At 27.2% G+C, this 18,456-nt stretch overlaps 1 protein-coding gene across 1 annotated transcript in view; it reads right to left on the bottom strand.

The window, feature by feature from the left end:
- Positions 1 to 18,456, bottom strand: part of LOC122269444 (A-type potassium channel modulatory protein KCNIP1-like) — a 365,764-nt gene that overhangs the window by 91,066 nt on the left and 256,242 nt on the right. The gene's annotated exons all lie outside the window — the stretch shown is intronic.

Raw genomic sequence — 18,456 nt, 5'->3', positions numbered from 1 at the left:
ATACTATAATTTATATCTCAAATGAAAATAAAAGAATACGTGGAGATAAAATAAAAAAAAGATACGAAAAAATTATTCGAGTAAAGCATGTGTAAGGTACATTCTGTGCCTGTTTCATTTTTCTAGTTATCTAGGATGCAATATTTACTTAATAAAGGTAAATAACCGAAGGTAAATAACTGTGAAAAGCTTCTAAAAGTAGGTATAGAGTTATTGAAAAATAATAAGTTTTTTGTCCCTTATTAAGAAATATTATTGAATCAAATACAAGGAAATTCGGGACCTAAACACATGAGGTATGATAGCACTTAGTAGTCAAACCTATAAGATATATGATTATTTTCGGTAGCTTAATTTATGATCAATTAGTGGTAAAAACATTTCTGTGTAGATAATTCTCTCATTTTTATGTTTCCAGACATATGAAAACATTAGATTTTATTAGACTTTACATTTCAAGTTAGTTCTAAAAATTTGATTGTAATTTTAAAAGTTTAGATTTAAAAATATGAAATTTAAACATAATCACAAGGGTGAAAAAAATTTGATTTAATATGTGGAACAAGAAGGATTTAAAAGATTTCAACAAGAAGTGAATTTCTTTATTTTGCATTAAGTTAATTGGAACTTTCTGTCACCTTTTGAAAAAGAATTCTTTAATTTTTAAATATTCTTGCCTTTTTAATTTTTAGCAAAACTTTAAAAATTTTAAAGCTTGCTTTTTACCAAATAAATTTTTAAGTTATTTGGTTTTATTGGACCCATTATTTTTCTCGTAACAAAGCTTGAAGCATTTTCGGTTAAATTTAAATCACATTGTCTTATGGCTGCTGTAACTGTTAAATAAAAAATAGCGGTGACCATGCAACCGGGATTTACATATGCACCTAATAAATAAAGTTAAATATTAATTAAAAATGAAAAAAGTTCAAATTTTAATAATAAAAGGCAAGAGCAGGATTGAAAATGTTGTTTTAGAAACAGATAGACAATTTTTTTCCTAACTCAATAACCAAATACTCGTATACGTAAAAGATCATAACATTTTAATAGATGCAAATAGATGCAACAAATAATTTTGTAAAATTAAATTTTTAGTCGACAAATATATTTAACATTATTAATCTCTCAAAACCTTTTCAACCGATAATTTGAATTTCTATTAATTTTTTTATTTTGATAAAATTTTAACTTTAAACTAAATTAATTTTTACTTTTTTATCTTTAGTAACTTCTCTCCCTCAGTGAACTCAAGACTTACCTCCAGCAAGAATGCTAACTTCAGATATCTATATAGGGTCTAAACCCGAACTTATAAAGCAAAATTCAGCCTTCCGTAAATCCACTATTTAAGAACTGGCCTTTATGCAAACACGGGGCGAAAATATAACACATCAGCCTCTTACGTGTAGTAATAACGAGGAAAAAAACACATAATCCTTTTCTTCTCACCAAATATTTGAGAATCTAGACTTACCTTGCTCTGCTATAGAGTTTTTCAATCGCTAACTGAACAAAGATATATATATATATATATATATATATATATATATATATATATATATATATATATATATATATATATATATATATATATATATATATATATATATAACACAATAAAGGCCAAAAGGATAAAAGAAAAGAAAGAAGATTAAGAATAATAATAATGTTATAGTAATACAATATTGGAAAGTGTTCTTTTTTGCAGATATAATCATGTGAGTTTAAAAAATACTGATACTCTTAAGCATTTATCAGAGTTTCAGTTTCAAATAATTGTGAGTAATTAATTCCTCTGTTGAAAATATTAAATCTCATTTTGATCAAATACCAAAGTCAACATCTATTTTATTTAAACTCTTGCATTTATTCAATTCATACCGAGCAGCACAAAACAGAAGTTTATATCTGAAGTTCTTAAATTTCATTCTATTTGCGTTGATTTGTCCTCTTGAAATTTTTTTCTTTCCTAACTTTTCAAGTGCCCTGAATTTTTTCAGTCAAATATCTTTTTTGGACTTTCTATTTGAAGCTGGAATCGTATAATATTCACTTCAAAAATGAGAAAAATTTCATGGCAGCAGTATCGATGTCAAATAAATCCTTGATAGATTTCAACATAAAATTCCCTTTCTTTATATCGTCAGAATGCAGTGAAATACTGTGAGAAATTTAATAAAAGTACGTCAATATAGATAGTATTGAGTTTGTATGATATAAATTGCTTATTTTTTTCAAATAAAAAATTCCTATCAGTGTTTCTGTTTGTATATTTTATATTTTAAAAAAAAAATGATTTTTCATTAAAAAAAGTGGTTTAATGACGTTTTTATTAAACCACTAATTAATTTTATTAAACCACTTCTAAGAGTGGTTTAATGACATGTTTATTTAGAATAGTGTTTGCTAAATAAGTTTTAATGAACCCTATATAATATTTTTTGTACTCATATAATTTATTTTGTTTTATCGGAAAAATTCAGTAACCATATTTATGAAATATTTTTGAACAATTTATGTTCGTAAAAAGATGCAAGTACTATTAATTATAGTTTTTTTTTTGTGATTAAAAATATCTATTTTGTATACATTTTATACTTGAGTACACATTTATCGCAACTTATAAATTATCTGAGACATTAAGTTTCTATTTACAAAATTACAGATTTATTATCTTCATTGTGTCTTACTTTTTTTTATAGAAAATTTTATTATTTCTCCTTAATGCATCAAGAACAATCTTTAAGTTTTTAAATTATAAAGGGTACCCACTAATGTTTGCTTATCTATAATTGTGAAAGTAGTTATGACTACATGAAGAAGAAATTCCTGTAAAATGACCATATGTATGGTAATTTTATTTTCTGAATAAAATAATTTATAAAAATAATTCTGGTTAATAAAACCAGAATATGCGGTACTTAAACTATTCATTTGGTAAATTTTCTGTACATACGGCTACGCTTCACCAGCTATTCCGGTTTTCAAAATTAAACGTCTTTTATTACCACTTATTTAGTAAAAAAGTACTGCACTGAAAAGTAAATTTACATAATGGTTTTTATGCCCTGTTCTAAGATATTATGATAACATTACTGAAATTTACCTCATTTGCAAAATTTATAAGACATTCTAAAGCAATATTTAGTTGCTAATTTCACCAAAATCATTTTTAAAGAGCTTTGAAAAAAAATTTCGTGCTTTTTAGTGCTGTCATAGGTCCAGAAACACGATATATTTTACCATATTCTGGTAGTTTTGACCAAATTCTTTCCTCAGTGAAAGCACAGTAAAGTGGCCAACGTAGTGACACTTGGCATAAAAGTGATGTATTAGCATTTTTTTTTCAAAAGTATTAGAAGATAGTGAAAAATTATTTACAAAAATATCAAAGCATCATCGATTTTTGAAAGTAAACATCGTATGAGCATGCTGAAAAATATCTGTTAAAACAAGTATACCTAATCCTGTGACAAATCTACCTATTCTGTGATAATCCTACTTATGTGTGACAAATCTATCTAATCTACCTATAATCATGAGACAAAACATGTTAGGGAAAAAACCAATCCCTAAGAGCCATTCCAAGATGCATTTATTTCCAATGAGTAGTGCACAAAATTAGAAATGAGCCACATAGAATAATTTGTGATCTAATGATCGTATTTTCACGTTCTAGGACTAAATCTTAGTATCTCGAGGGGTTGACCTCAAATATGCTAATTAATTAGAGCTGCTGATATTTTAAGTTTCGAAATCAGACACAAAAACTTACTTTCTTTGAATAAACATGCCGTTTTTTTCGACGGATTCGGATTTCTGACCTCCAAATTATTGGGGGTAGCTGCAATCTGAGAAGTATGGTCCCTATAGTTTGGTCAGAAAAGCGGTCCAAAGTTTGGACCCTTTAATGTTAATTTTACTTTTTGCTTATTTCACAATATCTCGAAAAATTATTAAGCGAATTAAAAACTTTTTGCACAGAATTAGAGAATTGGTTTCGCCAAAGATAATTCCATGAAAGAAATTACTTTTATTAAGCATTTATTAGTTTTTAATACTTTATTTAATAATAGTCGAACAAATTTTGAATTCTTAGGTATGTCATTTTTTACATCATTTTGAAGGGTTATTTTTACATAGAAAAATATAAAATTCTAGTTAAATCAGTCGAATAGTTCAGGAGATATCAAATTTTAAAAATGTTGCGTATTTCAAATCCGATTTCTCGTAAACTATTTGACCGATTTCGCTCAAATTTTGTATTTTGCCACTTAAAATAGCATTCTTTAAAATGATGTAAAAATTTTATACCTTACAATTCAAAGGTTTTATTAGATAATTCGACTACTTTATTAATTATTTATTAGGTAGGTCGACTATTATTAAGTAAAATGATAAAAAATAATAAATATATGCTAAAAGTAATATTATGAATGGAATTATCTTTGGATAAATGGATTTTATAATTGTATAGAAAGTTTTTTCAGTTTATTAAAAAAGGTCTCGGGATATGGGGAGGAACATAAAAAGTAAAATTATAATTAAGGGGTCCAAAATTTGGATCGCTCTCCTGACTCAACTATGGGGACCATATTTTCCAGATTGTGGCTACCCCCTATATTTTGGGGATCCGAAATCAATCCGCTGAAAAAAGGTATGTTTATTCCGTGAAAGTACGTTTTTGTGTCTGGTTTCGCAATTTAAAATATTGTCTGCACTAATTAATTAACATATTTGAGGTTACCTTATCAAACCATTAAGATTGAGTCTCAGAACGTGAAGATCCGAGTATAGATCAAAAGTTATTTAGGGTGGTCGCTTTTTTTATTTTGATCGCAGTACAAAGCTTTAAGAGATGTTTGGACATCGAGAATAAAGGTATCTTGTACAAATTAGTGGTCTTCATTCTTTTTTAGAACGTTAAGTAAAGTGGGAAACTGAAACCAAACAAATACGTGTTTTAAGCGCTTTTTTTCCACCTTTTTGCATTAATGACCTCGAGGTGTATATTTGTAGTAAATCGATGCTTCTTTTCATCTTTCTATTATTAGAGTTTCCTTCCATTTGGTGCTTTTTTCGTGTTAGTGGGTAGCAGTAAGTTGTTTTATATTGTATCGCATACCCACTTTACTATACCTGGACTTAATTTTTATAAATATTGCTGCAGTCGCTTGGCAGTCTAAAGGGGGAAAGCAGGGTTTAGTGGGCATTGTGTACATAGCATTTCAATTATCAGAAAATTACTAATTATTCGATACAAACTGGATTTGTTAACGATAACTTTAGGTGTCATTTAAACCATTTAAAATCAACTAAACAATTTTAAATTAACTGAACAATTTAAAATTATCTAAACAATTTAAAAATTAACTAAACAGTTTAAATTTTTAACGAAAACATTTAGGGTTGTTATTATTTTACTGTCTTCTAATGCTCTTTATATACGAAAAGAAAAGTCCGTTTCGTTCTAGAAAAAGAAAATCAAAGGAATTAAAATCTGAAAAGAAGAAAATATACATGATTTGGGAAGTGATCGAACATAATTTGCAGGTTGATAGAATATTCTAAACATATAAATATTCATAGCAACGATTTTGAAGCTCATTAAATAAGCAAATATTACATTTTATGGCAAACATTAAAGCATTTGCCGGTTATAGCATCTGAGCCTTCGAAGCTATATATAGTTTTATGAAGATGAGGAAATAATCTTAAAGCAAAAGTCAGTTTTAATCACCTTATCTCCTTTGACTTTTCAAATTTGGAATTTTCCTCTTTATACTCTAAAATATTTCCAAACTTATAAGCTTTTATTGTACAGTTATATGAGAATGTTAATTAAGAATTTCCAAAAAAAAATCATGAAAGTTAATAACCTTTTGATGTAATTATAAAGAGAGAATTAATTGTTTACATTAATGTATTTAGCAGTAAAATTATTTCTAATACAAAGCCTGCTTTTATAATAAAAATAATGTTGTCGAAACAGTTTAGATAGTTAGTACATATAGTATGAGGTACAATTTAGGTTACAATGTACACTTATGCTGAAACTCAAAAACGTTACACTTTGAATTATCTTTAACTTAAAATTAACGTTAAGGTTTTTAAGTAATAAGAATGAGATGCAGATATTTCATGATAACCGTACAACATTCACTAATTTAATTAATTAGTGACTCTTAGCTGGAATATTATAGATCATATATTATTATTATTAAGTTGCATAATAGTAAATTACAATTTAAAAAAAATTATTGTTGTAATAAATTTTTAATATTTTCTTTCAAGTCGTGAGATATCATGACTTAAAAGAACCAACCAACATTCACTAATTAATTGGTGATGACTACTCTCTTAAAATGAAAGAGTTATTTCCCCTACTCAAAAAAGAGTTAAATTTTTTTAACTCAACTTGAGTGAAATACATTCTTATTTGAGCGAAATTCTTGCTTTGCATTAACTCAAACTTGAGTGGTACTTATTAAGCAATATTTGAGTGCTTTTAGCTCAAACTTGAGTGATTTATTTATTATTTAATTGTGTGCGAGATATAGGCTGGAATTTCTATCGTTTTATTTTAAAAAGCAAACGATAATAAATCGAAATAAAATTGTTATGTTCTGTGATCTAAATAGATTATGTCTTCCTTTTTATTTTACGTTTAATTTTTTTTTTCTGGAGAATATGTCATTTAATATTTTGAATTAAGAAGAATTAAAACAACTTTTAGTTCACAGCGGTATTTCTGAAGAAGACGCTGTTTTACTTTTCAGTTAGTAGATATACTTTGTTGTTTTTATTTTGAAAATACTTTTATTTTGAATGTGTTATATACACATTAGCTTTTTTCAGCGTTTTTTAATAAAATATACTATTCTTTCAAATTATTTGTCAAAAAAATTTATTAAAATTGAAAGTGTCAAATGTGGATGATTATGAAATATTAAAAAAATTTGATTCCCTGCTAGAATCTTTGTCAAAGCATGTGGGAATATATTATATCTGATAAGAGTTTTAGAATTTTTTCAGACTTCATATTAAAGTTTTAACATTTTATTTTAATATAATAAATTTATATGAATGTTTTAGTTTTTTTGATGTATAATTTTGGTACAAAACATTTCTGGATAATTAATTTCATATCATTCTATACTTCTTTTATAAAAGATATTTACGAAATTATTGTTCATACAGTCTATAATTGCTGTTATTTAAATTGCTTTCTATTATTGACTGTCTTTAATTTATGAAAGTTCACATCTGTATCATCCATTCATTCAAATCAGAATCTTCAGATGTTCAATGTATTTCAATATAAATATATCATTCAAAGAAAAAGTGGAAAATATTATATTTAAAAAAATTAAGCAGCATTTTGAATTTTTCTGTTTCTATCCTGTTTTTAGTTTTTATTTAATTGGAATTCAGAATTAATACTATCTTCTTATTTCATGAAGTATTTATCACATTATACAAACTATTTTTCCTTTGTTGCTAGCATAAAAGTTCTTACCACTTTTCTTCAAATTCAATTGTAATCAATTCAGTACAATGCTAATTAAAGTATTTGAAAATGCAAATAAATTAGAATTTTACAATAGTTACAGATTAATAGTAAAAAAATAGGAGCAAAATTAAAAGTAATATTTATTATGAGATATAGTTCAATTTGAATTTATATACCTATATCCCAGCTGAAAATAAACTGTAGTTATTCTACAGAACTGAAGTAATTTCGTAGTTTTTCTAGAGTCAACTGCAAATTTTCTGTAGTGCAATCTTAACTGTAGAAACACTGCAGTTATTTTGCAGCTAATGCGAAGTAATTTCTCAGTAATTTATTTCGAAAAAATTTTAGCTATTGTCTACAAAATTACTGTAGTTTAAGTGAGGTCACTTGAAAATCATAAATTTAGAAAAAACTGAAACTTTAAATCCGTGGTCATTCTGCAGTAAATTTGAAGTAATTATGCAGTCATTGTTTCAGAAGTATACTTTCTGATGAATCTGCAGAAAAACTGCAGTTACTTTGCATTGTTGTAAAATTGAAAGAGTTTGAAGTCTTCAATCTTGCTTTCCTGGCTGATATATTAAATTTTTATAATGTTTTCTCTTTTTGATTATATATTAATTTCTTACAATTAGGTAAAAATTCTAAACATATATATTGATAACGGAAATAACGTACACTATCTATATTCATAATAGTTAAAATTCATAAAATACATACTTGATTTAATTGTAATTATTTATAATTCAGAAGCGATTCAATTTAATTAGTTTAAAATATGCCTAAAATTAGGTATTTAAGTATTTCTGTATTTTAGAAATTTTATTAAAAATGTCGTTTTCATTAATTTTTATTATTTATTTCTTTTTGACTTAAGAAAACTATGTTTGAGCAAAGTTTATGGTAAAAAGAATATTAAAGTAAAGTCAAGTAGTTAATGTTAATTAGTTAATTTTTTTATTCAAATTCATACTAAGCTAGGATTATTGCAGAACAAAAATTATACTTATTTTTTTCTAATCAAAGCAAATATATAGTTTGGATTTTAAACAAATTTATATCAAAAGAGTTTGCAAAATTGAGTTTGAAAAAGGGTATTTAATCCAGATTTTTTAGCTTTTAACGTCCTCTTCAAAAATTTATTAATTTCACTTAGTTTCAGAAATTTGTCTTAAAAAAATTCAGGCAATTTAAAACAATATACCTTTTTTATTACTTGAAAATAAAGCTTTATAAATTAAACGAATAAATTTGTTCGAAAAAAAATGACTCATAGTATTTTCAATTGAACCTAAATGAGCATAATATTTATAAAACTGCTTACTTTAAAAATTCGCTTAGAGCTCCTTACTTTTAAAAATTAAACTTCAAAGAAAAATGACGTAACTTAGAGGAAAGAAAAAAAAAAACTCAAATCTACAGTGGTTAGGAATTTTTCATAAAAAAAAACCTCTTAAGAAATAATTCATTTAATTGTTGTTTTACCGTATACAATCAAAATAATTGGATAACCACAAAATGCTGCTATTCAAACTGTTAACTCTGAAAATTTTTTTTAACTGTGTTTTCACCTTATTTGATTTAACAAAAAAAACTTTATCCTCGCCAACAAGACCCAGCTCATGAAACTAATTATTTCTTTGTAGCCGTCTTGTCACAGGACTGCAGCCGAGATGGTTAATCGGTCAATCTCACGACAGACGGGAAGCCAGTTCGTATCCCAGCCAGTGTCGATATGCTCACAGCGAAAACTTTCACAAGTGCTATATTATCTAATTCGATATTTAAACTCAACAAACGTTAAGATAAAAAAAAAAAATTCCTATCTAAGGCTTTCTCTACCAAAAGGAATTTTTTTGAAACGAAAACTATTGTATTTTTTATCGCTTACGATAGATGGCACTACTGAATACAAAAATTTCGAATATTAACAGTAAAAATTTTGACTGCAATTTACAAACTGAAATACTGAAAATCGCTCAAACACGAGTTAAAATCACTCAAGTTTGAGTAAAAACGATTCACTCAAGTAATACTGAAAATCACTCAAACTCGAGTGAAAATAACTCAAGTTTGAGTGAAATTTTTTTCACTCAAATTGAGCTATTTCCATATAACTCTTTCACTTGAGTGATTTTAACTCAAGATGAGAAGGCCGGTTTTTTCTAGATGAAAGAGTTAAATAGCACTCAAGTTGAATTATTTTCACTCGTTCATTTTAAGAGAGTATAATGCTTGCATTTAAAAAAAATCAGTAGCAAAAAAAGGAACGCTTCTGGAATAAACTTAACGTTATTTTTATTAATTTTTTATTTATTGTTTGAACGAATAAGGCATTTTAATTTGAAAAGCACTCAAGCAACAATATAGAAAAGGGTCCGAATAATTTTTTATTCGCAGGGACTATTCAGCCAATTTATTTCAGAATTTTAGTTTTACGCAGATATAGTTATGTAGTTTTACATGACTTAAAAATAAGTCTAGCTTGTAATTCGAAATATTATAGATTCTTATCAAATTGAATAATAGTAAATTTTAATTATAATAAGTTATTTATATATTCCTTCAAGCCATGCTACTTCACGACTTGAAGGCACCATCTAGCATTAACTAATTTATTAATGGTGATTATTTTGTTTACCTTTAAGAAAACATTCGCAGAAAAGTACGTTTTCAAGTAAACAAGACGCTTTTTTTTAATTTTTTTTTTATTTATTTATTAATTTTTATTATTTATTTTTATTTATTTTTTCGATGAGTTAGGAGTCTTAATTCGCAAAGCACACAAGCAAGTGTCTGGAAAAAGGGACCATATAACTTTTTTTTTAATTCTCATGCACTATTTAACCGACTTATTTTAAAATTTCAGTTTTTGGCTGATACAATTATGAAGTTTGGCATTAGTCGAACTTGTAACTGAAAATATTTCAAATTATAATTAAATTACATATTAATAAATTATTGTTATTATTTTTAAAAATAAAATTGTTTTTAAGTAAATGATATTTATTACTGTTAGAAAAACATTTTTGATACTCTTAAATACAGGTCTAATGAAAACAGCAAAAGTAATTAAGATCTTAATTATTTGATTATCATTTATTAAGAAAAGAATTATTGGATTACTATTTATAAAAAAATATTAAAAAAATGGGGCTATAAAAACTTTAAACTTATTATATGAAATTTACGAACAACATGAATCTGTAAAAATACATAGAATTCTTTCAACAACAAAAATTTGCTTAACTTGTTTTAAACATTAAAAAACAATCGAAAATATTTAAAAGAATACTGTCTTATTTTTAAACAAAATTGAGCCGAAAATTTGAAAAGGCAGTGGCGACTTGATTTAGATAAACTGATGAATCTAGAAGTCTAGTTTTAATGCTTAAAAATACTTCCTATGTCGATAAAGATTTTTATGTAGATAAGATACTTAAACAAATTTGGAAGTGTCAAAATAATAAACTAATTTCGTGGAGAAATTGTTATGCCATTCAACTTAATCAACTAATAAAAAACAGAAACGCATTTGTACAACTATTTTAACTTTTATAAGAAGACAAATAACAAAATGCGATAAAGTGAAGCAGAATTGAATTTCTAAATAGATTTGAAAGTTTAGTTTCAGTTACTTTAAGAAACTTTAATAACTATTTTAAACAAAAAGTTCACGATCAGAGCTTGTGTTATTTTTACTATACACTCTATAAAATTTCACCGGTAAATAACGGCCGGAAACCGGAAAAAAACTTCCAGATGCTACCGGTAATCAATCAAATCAATTTATTAATTATTAAATCAATTTATGCCCGTAAAGCTAGCGTGACCATAGGTCTGTCGATAAATTTTTACTTGAAAATATATGGTCACTGTTCGTATTTTATCGCTTTTCTCGGAGAAATTATCTTTAATTCAGGCCTTAGCATTATTAGAGACTATCTGGTGATTTGTTTATAGAATTATGGTGAACCATGGAAATATATTACTCTATTCATTGTGTTGAATTATATTGTGCTATTCATTATATGGAAGTGCTGCCATCTGTCAAGGAGAGAGATGGTTAAATATTCGTTGTCAGTGTTTACCAATATGATAGACTGGAAGAGAGATCCCCTGCTGCACCAGATGGGATTGAACTCAGGACTTTTGAGTTCGTAGTATAATGCAGTAAATATTATGGCAAGCGATGTACAGTTCTCCAAAAAAAGGACCACCCTGAATAACTTTTGATCTAATGATCGGATCTTCGAGTTCTAGGACTCGAACTTAATGGCTCCGAGGAGTTGATCTCAAATATGCAAATTAATTAGCGCAGACGATATTTTAAGTTACGAAATCAGATACAAAAAAGTACTTTTTTATCAGATACAAAAACGTATTTAAGTGTAGTAAATAAATTATAATTATTTACAATGAAATAATAAGTTGTTTGACTGCATCTATTTAGCAAAAATGGATATTCATCAACTCTGGTGATAAGTAAAAGCTTCATATTTGCCAAATTAAAACTAATTAAATATAAATAAAGTAATTTACAATGAAATAATAAGTTGTTTAACTGCATCTATGTTGCAAAAATGGAAAAAAAATTCTTAGAATAATAACCGATTTAATAACCGATTAAAATTCCAAGAAGCATGGCTAAATTATTCACAAATTTCTTTTGAACTAATTGTGCTCCCTTATTTTGAATTTCATTTCATAAATTATACATGAAACTTAGGTTTACAGTGATTGCAAGATTTACCCCGGTAACATTAAAAAAGTAAAAATAATTTTTTAGAGTCATTTCTCTATTTTTTCCTTTTAATGGCAAAAATTGTTACAAACTTGAAATTTTTCACTTTATGATCCTTCTATGCTGAAACACCTATCTATAAAACAATAAAACAGTTTAGAATTTAAATTAATTAAAGAAAAAATCCACCTATACAACTAGTCATTACGCCACTTGTTTTAACATGAATTATGCTCGTATTAAACAGACACAGTTTTAACTACTCTTCGCAGCTTTTCTTGAAAGATTCTTTGAAATGCACAGTTTGACACTATTCAAGAATTTCAAACAGTTGAAAATCTCTTATCAACAAACTCATTATCGAATAAAGTGTCAATATAATGAATGGCTGAATATTTAGTTTCTCCCTTTTAAGTGAGAAGGTTATAAGTTTCCTTTCACTAACATAACTTTATCCTTTTACTGAAGCCGATAAATTTTACTCTTTTGCAAAAGTATCGAGAAACTATTTTGCTATACTGTTTTCAAAATTCTAGTATTTTAAGGTACTTATTTTCAAAAAATCTCTAATAAATTCAAATAACTTGAATTATATTTCACTGTTGGAAATATTTCGGAAAAAATTATTAAATAACTATTTATTTAATTGTTATTTCACCATATTCAAACAAACAGTCAAATAACCATAAAAAAGACGATATTATAACTGTTAACTGTGAAAAAAAAATATTTATTGACTGTTTTAACCTAATGCGGGTAAACAGCCAGAATTTTGTCTGTGCCATCTAGGCCCACTAAGTGAAACCACTTAGTTCTTTACAGATGTGTACATTATAGTCGAAAGGGTTAATCTGTCAGTCACAAGAACGGCTGAATGGGGGTTCAAATCCTAGCTTTGACACAAAATTTTTTTTCTTTTTCCTTAACATCTGAAAATTTTTCAGTGTTCGGTACTCCCCATTGGCGGCCCTGGGCTATAAGAATACGATACACTCATTCACTCATAGATGCCAGCACCACATTAAGGCTGCTTAACTCAAAAATTCAAGTATTTTCTATTTCTCACGATAGATGGCACCAACAGATAAACTTATTAGGCCGCATTGCACGATTCAGTTGATAAATTACTACTCAACCACAACCTAACTCCATTGTCCATTATTTAATGGAAAGACTATCTTAATATAACTTAAACGTCCATTTAAGCCACATTTTTACTGTTTCGATACTATGCTAGTTGTAAAAGGTTAAAAAAAACGTGTAGATTTGTATTCATGGTTTATTAATTATATCAGTTATGAATGGTTTCAAGACCATAAAATTAAAAATTGCTCCTTACTGTAAACTTTAAGATTAATTGGACGAACGGACTGATTCAGATTATTTACCCGAAATTTTTAAATGAAAATTCTAACAGTGTTTGATAAAATATAGAATTCTAAACTGTGTTCCGTAAGTAAACTCCTAAAATACAGGGTGTCCCATAAGTTCTGATACAGTATTTATATAATAGCGTACACATAGAGCAAAAATATTAGTTTATAATACAATTCAAAAAAGAATTTTGTGAAGTATTAGAATCTTTTGTAAATAAGTGTGACGCTTTTAAAATAACAGAAATGCAAGGAATATCGCTTGCCATAAAAAAAAGGATAGAAAAGTGAAAAATTCCCTCATGGCATGCCTTCCATATGAATTTTTTGTTCGGGAGCAATTCCTTAACTCTTAAAATGATCGATTGGGAATAGTATCGACTTAAAAAATATAACACACGATAAAAAAACAGTTCTTAGATTTCAAATTAAATGCATTTTTAATAAGAATTTGGGGACAGCATAAAAAAGAATGTGAAAAATTAAGAAATGAAAGAAATAGTTCCAAGTTAAAAGTACGCCAAGCTGCTATTGTTATAACTGGAGCAACGTGTTTTACAGAAAACGTAAAATAAGACGAAATACCTGATTTAAAATCCAAGAAATGTGACGATATTATTAAATAAACTGTCGAATTAAAAAAAAATTAAACGTTAATATTATGAAATATTATTTTTATTACAGTCCCCTTCGTAACACATGGTTCCATGTAGATCACCGAAGTCATTTTGATCAGTCTGTGAATGGATCGAGGGTGCACAGTATCGGTTCTCATTAAACTGTTCTACAGTAAGTGCTCAACTTCTCGTGCAGGCCGTCTGGCGAGGGAGCCATCCCCTCAGCAAAAAAAATAGGCTAAAAATTGCGATGGTATGTTTCCAGACAGTCCCCAATAGCCCATTGTGCAGCTCTAGTGCGAGGTAAAGTAAATACTAGTACTGTTTCTAGTATGTTTGAATTTTTTAAAGACACAGAGATGAAATGTAATAAATCGGGGAAATTTGTTAAAGAATTTATGTGATGACCACTATTTATTTTTTAAATACTCATTAATTTCTTTAAACAAATTTAATGTTATAATATATAATAAATTACAGAAATGGGATGAAGAATTAATGAAACAACAATTGTTTAAACATTCAAGTTTTAAAACAAATTAAATATTGTCTCATATAGTATTTATGTTGTCTTGAAGAAAAATAAATGAGAGAGATATAAGTAGAAAAATAGTTGTGACAAACATAATTTTTAAATTAAATATTTAACTAATTCTCAAAAAAATCAAATATTAATAACAAAAAATGATACTTTTATTTTATCTATGTTGTTCTGAAGACAGTGGGAAAAAATAGAATTAATTGGACAATTTATGTGACAAACATTAAAACATAAAAATTCTAACGTTTTTCAGTAAAATAAACGTTAGTAATAAGTAAAATACAATTTTTAGGACAGCTTCACGGATAAAATTTTTATTCTAAAATTATTCTAAAAGAACAAGCAAAAGTCAGTCCATTCAATTAACCGTAGAGAATACAGCCAGTAACATTTCTTTACATTAAAAGTTTTAAACTGTTAACAACTGGTATGTTAAAATAACCGTTATTACAAAACTAGAGGATTTTGTAACCATTTACAACTAGCATGGTTTTAAAACCGTAAAAATGGTATTTAATTAGACATTGGAGTAAGGTTTTTTTAGGCCTTTAGTTTGGCCTTGGAAATTAGAGTTAGGTTGTGGTTCAGTAGTGTTTCGTCAAATGAACCGTGAAATGTGACTTAATTAGTTCATCTCGAGGTACCGCATCTATCGTGATAGATGTGAAATACCAGAATTCTTTGTGTTCAGCAGCTCCATTTTTCTGCCATTAATGCGTGAAAGAGAGTTTCATATAGTAATAGCTCTGTGTCATAAATTGAGGAGTACATGACCCTGTAAACTCCTCATGCGTTGAAGGATTGGAAGCGATATTATAGTGTCAAGGATCAAAATAATAAATTGGAGAGGTAAGTAGAAGAATTTATGTGTCGAACACCATTTTCTAGTAAACACTTAATTTTTTTCAAACATTAAACTTCTTTCTATATTATTGTCTACATTACCATTTCCTTATAAACTGTTTGATTTGATTGCTGTAATAGAACAACACGGATATTTAAACTGGCTATTGTATTTAATAAATATCAAGAAATCAATAGTAAAAATTAGTGTGAGATCTAATTTCGATCTCTTTAAGATCCAAGAATATTTTGATCATTTCAGTTGCTTGCAAAACTCAGATAGTGTTTTATATTGATATCCTTTACAGCGAAAGTATTATTTTTTTTAACTGTTTAACTCTTTAGACTCATAATTTTATTTTTTTTTAAAATCCTGGAATTTAAAAAAAAAAACATACTACTCAGTACAAAGTCAGGGTTGTAGAATAGAAAGAAAATAATACATTTATTTTTCCCACTGAAATTTAAGCACCTAAATAAGAACTAGTCCGATAAAACTCCAGCATTAGCACGCATTGCAAAAAAAATCAAAACAATAGTATTTTACACCAACGCGTTCTTAATTATAGCTGACCCAAAATTAGACTGACTGTATTTAAACATTTATAATAGAAAACAGTTAAAAATCAATTCTTGTATGAAAATTATGTTCTAAGGCACATTTTTCCTCCCCGAATTCCGGTTTTAATTCATTTTTTGTTCGTTAGATGACATTGTGCCATTAGCGGCTATTTTTTCCTTCCTGTTAAGACAAGTGATTGTGGTTATTGATGGGCATTTTGAATATTGTATCCCTATTTTCATTCAAGTAAAATTTTTAATTTCGAAATTAAATTAAATTCATTTCAAATTTCGAAAATCTTTGATGTAATTCTCAGTTTTTTACCCTTTGTTTTACATGTTTGCTACTTACATCGCCATCTGTTGTGAATTTTTGAACTAAGAACAGAATAACTGGGAGATAAAAATTTATGATCTGTCACTTGAATTTAAAACGTGTCAGTTTCATTATAAACGGTTAGTCTAATTTGAGACACTCAGTATTTATTTAAACATTTAGAAATCTTGCAATTCATGCCAAAGTTGAACTGCTTTCTTAAAATGAAAATAATAGCAGAAAATTTATGATCGAGCTATAAGCTCCTGAAATCACGACTAGTGTCTCAAATGTCAAATTGGCTAAAATAGATCAGTTATTTTGCACGCTCTCTGGATGAAAATGGGATTTCTACCTAATTAGTTTTGAGTTCTAATCTTGATTACGAGACAAGAAATATGCGTAGTCTTCAGGCAATTTTACTAGAATACGAGTTTTGTTTTTCTGAAGGAAATGAAACTTTTATGAAAATATTTTTTACAAAGATAATAATAATATGACTTATAAAGATGAAAACGTAACAATTTTTTTTCTTTCTTTGCAATTTTGTAACTTATTTTTTAATGTATCTGATTTTCTAGTCATTTTCAGGAGTAACTTTCCACATTAGAATTCATAAACCCGTAATGCTAGAAAAACGAATTGTTTTTCAAGAACTTATTCTTAAGATAGAGTATATATACAAACTTACAAGATTTTTTCTAAAAATAAATTAATTTTTTAATAATTTATAGAATATTTTAGAAAAAAATTTGCTTGGAAATAAAAAAATTAGCCTCGCAAATCAAATTTTGAAAAAAAAAATTCAATTTTTATGGATAAAAGCATAATTTGTGTCCCGGCATTCAAGTTAATTAATTTATGAGTTTTGAAAAAAGATTTTTTATGCGGTAGTTTTTCTTTAATAAAAAGCAACCAATAGTAACAGATAAGACAATTTTTTTTCAAAAAAAGTACAAAAATATATCTAACCCAGCTAGAATAAAACTAAATCTAGCTTAATTTTGTTAGAGTTTGAAATTTGTTCCGAAGTGGAATCTTAAATATGGGGAGGGGGGCTGATTAAAAAAAGAATCATACTCCTTCTAATTTCATTAGATGCCTCTAATTTCATTAGCTGCAAACAGTCTCATCAAATAGCTTATACCCTTTTATTTTACATAGACACTGTTTTTATGCTCATATCTGATGCTGTTCAGAATTCGGCAAGTTGTCCGCCTTTTAAGTTTCTACTCTGTAGTTGCGTTCAACAATATCTTTAAAAGTAATTTGTTTTTGTTTTGTCGGTACAGAATTATTACTAAACGATCTTTAACAATGACTCGTTACGATTACTAACGATCACACTTTAAAACTTAACGCTTGATAAAAGTTCATGTAATATATTCAAAAGATTTTTTATTTACAGTCTCATTAGACAGGGTGCTTCGCTTTTTCTTAAATTCGTTCATATCACTAGTTTTTGCTGAATTAATTATTGGTTCCAGTAATCGAACAATGCTTATAGTGAATGACATGTCGTGAAAATGATTTACACTAAACGTCTCAAACAAATGGTTTCCTCAATCAATTTCGAAAACTTATTTTATGAGAATAGTTAAACTGATATTGGTTTAATCAATATGTATCAATTCCTGTAACTGATAACAATTCACTTTTACCTGACGCGTACTAATGCATCTATTACTTGGATTTTAACCAGCACTCGAACTTTGTCAATAATTGGATGTAGTTGAGTAAGACATCGAATAATCAGAAAATCTCTAAAGCCCAGATTTCCAACTAAGCTTATTGAATAATCCACGCATTCCCGAATCTGTGCATAGTTCTAACAAATTATTAATCTAATACTTCAGAAATTGATTGATGATAAATTTCAAAATCAATTTTCGCACCAAAATGAATTATTTTATTTAAAACGTATGAGAGTCTATGAAGTTTA

Source organism: Parasteatoda tepidariorum, chromosome 11 (genome assembly GCF_982258835.1).
Source record: "Parasteatoda tepidariorum strain Cologne lab strain chromosome 11, Ptep-v5.0, whole genome shotgun sequence".
Lineage (NCBI taxonomy): Eukaryota > Metazoa > Arthropoda > Arachnida > Araneae > Theridiidae > Parasteatoda > Parasteatoda tepidariorum.
The sequence above is the reverse complement of the archived record's forward strand: the minus strand, read 5'-3'. Positions and strand labels throughout refer to the sequence as shown.